The following is a 4,024-nucleotide window of genomic DNA, read 5'->3' as shown; positions in this document are numbered from 1 at the left end:
TTAAACATACTACTAGTAAACAAAAAACATAAACGCTTTGCATCAAAATTCAATATAAATACTCTTCCATATCAAATCATGAAAACTCAAATTTATAATCCAAAATATCCTTAAAATTTAAGATTTGAAAACCCAATTTGAGCTTTTGTTAAAATGATTCTATGCACAAGGCATCAATGAATTGAACATAGGCATCATCATGGTTGAAACTTGAATTAAAGAAGTGGGTTTTGTTCAATCTATGAAAAAGAGTAGGATGCCTGCCACCTTTAAGTTTGTTGACATCTTCTACTTACATCATTAACATCTTAAGACTTATGATCTCCAACATCGAACACTAATCCAGATGTTTTGTTAATCTCAAATTCTTGGCCTCTCTCTCATACAAACATTACTTTAGGATTATAATGGTGGCCATGGATTCAAGGCTAAAAAAAGACCTTGGTTCCTTGCTAGCTAAGTCATACATAAAATTATATAAAAAGACAAAACTCGTCTAATCTCTTTCTCTTTCGAGTGTGAAATTGATTATAGAGATTTGGCATAGAGTTTTTAGAGAAGTGAGTTTCAGTTGAAAGGTGTTCAAAACAAGAAAAATTAACATTTGAGTTTTTCAAAGAGGAGATCTGGTGTAAGATCCTTATAACTTGTGATGCCAAGGTGGTGGTGATTTTCTTCTCCATAAAAGGGAAGCTTAAACCCATGAAATTATTCTTTTTTTCTTACTTCTTTTTGTTTACGTCTATCTGTTAGTGCAGGTGAAAAAACTAACATTGAATAGACTTAAAGGTGAGTTTATTGTGCAATAATGAAGGTTTAAGAACTACCCCAATAGAATTATTTCAAAGGTGAGATGATTACTGGTTTTGTTTTTTATGCTTGTTTTCCCTCTTATCTCAGATCCTAATCATTGTTGCTTTGGACATAATTCAAGGTGTATGTGTTGATTAGCTTCCAAAAACTGTTATGAGTGAAGACTTCATAAAAAGATTTGTTAATCTTAAGGATTCAATCATAACAATATTTTCCAAATAAATTTATGCAGTTAAAGCACGAGCTAAGCACTATGAGAAAATGAACTCAAAGGAAAAGAAAGAGGGATAAGAATAGAGAGATTGAGAACAATTGCCACACTCAAGATGGTCATTTTATGTATTCTCTGCAATATAAATATTAATACATGAGTTAGACTTTCTCAAGTCTATTTACAGAAACTCAGTAATATAAGGTAAGTTCAATCAATTACATGTATTATAAAAGGATTGTTAATTAATCATTCTAGCTAATGAATGTTATTGCTTCTGATTAGGAGGCTTCGTAGGCTAATGTAGTGGGATCAGTAGATTAGATGGGGTTGATAGATTTGATGGAATTTATTGGTGTAGTATGCTCTGCTGGTGTAGTATTCTCTTTAACGCCCCTCAAGCATGACAAAGCAATAAAAAGATTGAGCTTGGACTTAAGAAAAGAGAACTGATCATAACTCAGGCCTATGGTGAATATGTCAGCAAGCTGATGAGAGGAGAGAACATAAAAGGTATTGAGACCTTTGCGAATTCGGGAATAAAATGATAGTAAGTCTAACTATGCTAGGTGCGAGCATGAAAAATAGGATTAACAGTTATGTAGATGGCATAGAGATTATCTATATAGATGCAAGGTGCAGACTGAAGAGGGATACCAAGTTCTCAAAACAAGAAACCAAACGAGTGGATTTCAACGGCAGTATAGGTAAAAGCATGGTATTTAGCTTCAATGCTAGAACAAGAAATAGTAAACTGTTTCTTGGCAGTCCATGTGAGAAGATTAGGTCTGAAAAGTATAGAAACACTAATGGTAGACCGTCAATCATCTATAGAGCCAGCCCAATCAGCATTAGAGAAACTGTGCAAAGTAAAGTTATTAGACTAGTGAAACACAAGACCTAGCTCAATTGTACCCTTAATATACCGAAGAATACACTTAACAACTTGAAGATGGAAAGAATGAGGGTTGTGAATGAATTGACACACTTAATTACAACAAATGAAATATCAGGCCATGATAGAGTAAGATATTGGAGGCCACCCACCATGCCTTGATAAGTAGAGGGATCAGATAAGGGATCTCCATCCATATTAGACAATTGAGTGTTAGAAGGTAACGGTGTAGGACATGATTTATTAAATCATTTTAATAAATCAATAGTATATCTAGTTTGAGAGAGAAATAAATGATCAGAAAATTGTGTAATTTCCATGCTAAGAAAAAAGTTGAGCTCACCCAGCCAGCGACTATAAAAAATAAAGCATAATTAATCAAGAAACTGGTGGACACTTTGTAGTTTAGATCTGGTGACAATGATACCATCCATATAGACGAGAACATAGATTATGCAGGAAAAGGAACAATGAATAAAGAGCGATGCATTAGATTGACTATGAGCAAATCCCTAAGCAAAGAGAAAGGCACTGAGATGTTGGAACAAAGCTCAGGGAGCTTGTTTAAGGCCATAAAAAGCCTTATAGAGCTGACATACATCTTAAGGATATGAGGAATCATGAAAGCCAGAGGGTTGTTTCATGTACATTACTTCTTGCAAGTATCCATTCAAGAACACATTCCGAACATCAAGTTGTTGATGAGACCAGTTAAAAGACACAGCCAGAGACAAGATAATATGAATGGTGGCCAATTTAACAACCAGGCTAAATATCTCTGTATAATCAAATCCTTCTTGTTAATTAAAGTCTTTGGCGACAAGACGAGCCTTGTAGCGATTAACGGAGCCATCAACTTTTTATTTTACTTTGAAGACCCACTTTTAGCCTATAATATTCATTTAGGATGTTGTTGGAATCAGAGACCATGTTTGATTCCTTATGAGGGCATCGTATTCATCCTGCATGGCATCTTACTAGTGACTATATTGGGAAGCCTGGGTGAAACTTGTTGGTTCAAAGGACATGGCATTAGAGTAAGCAGTAGAGAGAGCATGGGGTAAAGGGCACGGGTTGGTTAGAGAATATAGGGGTTTTGCTTCAAAACCAAAAGGGATGATGGACTTGAGACTCTTAAATTTTTAAGGAGGGTTTAGTGTATCAGGACAGTTAGGGGAGAGAGATGGTTCAAGAGGGGAAGAAGAAAGTGTTGATATAGGTGAGGAGTTTATGGTGTCTGTGATGGATGCCGGGTTTGCAGAGCTATATGGTAGCAAGGGAGATAGAAAAGGTGATAAAGGGTTGTGGGATTGGGAGATAAAAGAAGGAACAACTTCTGTTGGACTAAGGGAGAAAGGTTGTGTTAGGTTAGATTATGTGGGTAGAGGTTGTAATGGGTTTGCAGAAAGGTTGACTGATGGAAAGTTAAGGATAATAAGGGCAGGCTAGGTTGGACTTGTAGAATTGTTAGTTGGTTAAGAGTACAGACTGGGCCCAATATCAAGGTGACCGGTAGGTATGGATTAGGCGACTGGTGTAGTATGAGGTAGTTGGTAGGGGAAGCTTGCCTTATCAAAAACCACATTTCAAGATATATAAATGGGACTTGAGATAAGATCAAAACAGCGATAGCCTTTATAATGATCATCATAGCCAACAAATATGCATGGAATAGATTTAAAGGATAATTTATTCATGTTGTATGGGACCATATGAAGGAATTAGGCATAACAAAAACTTTTAAGAAATGTATAATCCTATGTGTATTGAAGTAATTTCTTATAAGGAGAAATGTGGTCAAGCTTAGAAGTTGGTAGGCGATTAATCAGAAAAACCGTAGTGGAGAAAGCTTTAACCCAAAAGCTGTAGGGCAAGCGGGATTGGGGCAACAAACACAGTCTCATTGCAACAATATGTCCATGTTTCCTTTTCCCCTCTCCATTTTATTAGGGAGTGTATAGATATGAGATCTGATGAGATATGCCATGATCACGTAAAAATATCATAAATAATTTGCTTGTAAATTCACCGCTACCATCAATCTGTAGTTGTTTGATGTGAGAGCTAAAATGATTTTCCACTATCTTTTTAAAGTGAATAAATAT

This window comes from Populus euphratica, unplaced genomic scaffold (genome assembly GCF_000495115.2).
Source record: "Populus euphratica unplaced genomic scaffold, PopEup_1.0 scaffold569.1, whole genome shotgun sequence".
Taxonomy (NCBI): Eukaryota; Viridiplantae; Streptophyta; class Magnoliopsida; order Malpighiales; family Salicaceae; genus Populus; species Populus euphratica.
This window is presented reverse-complemented; position numbering follows the sequence as displayed.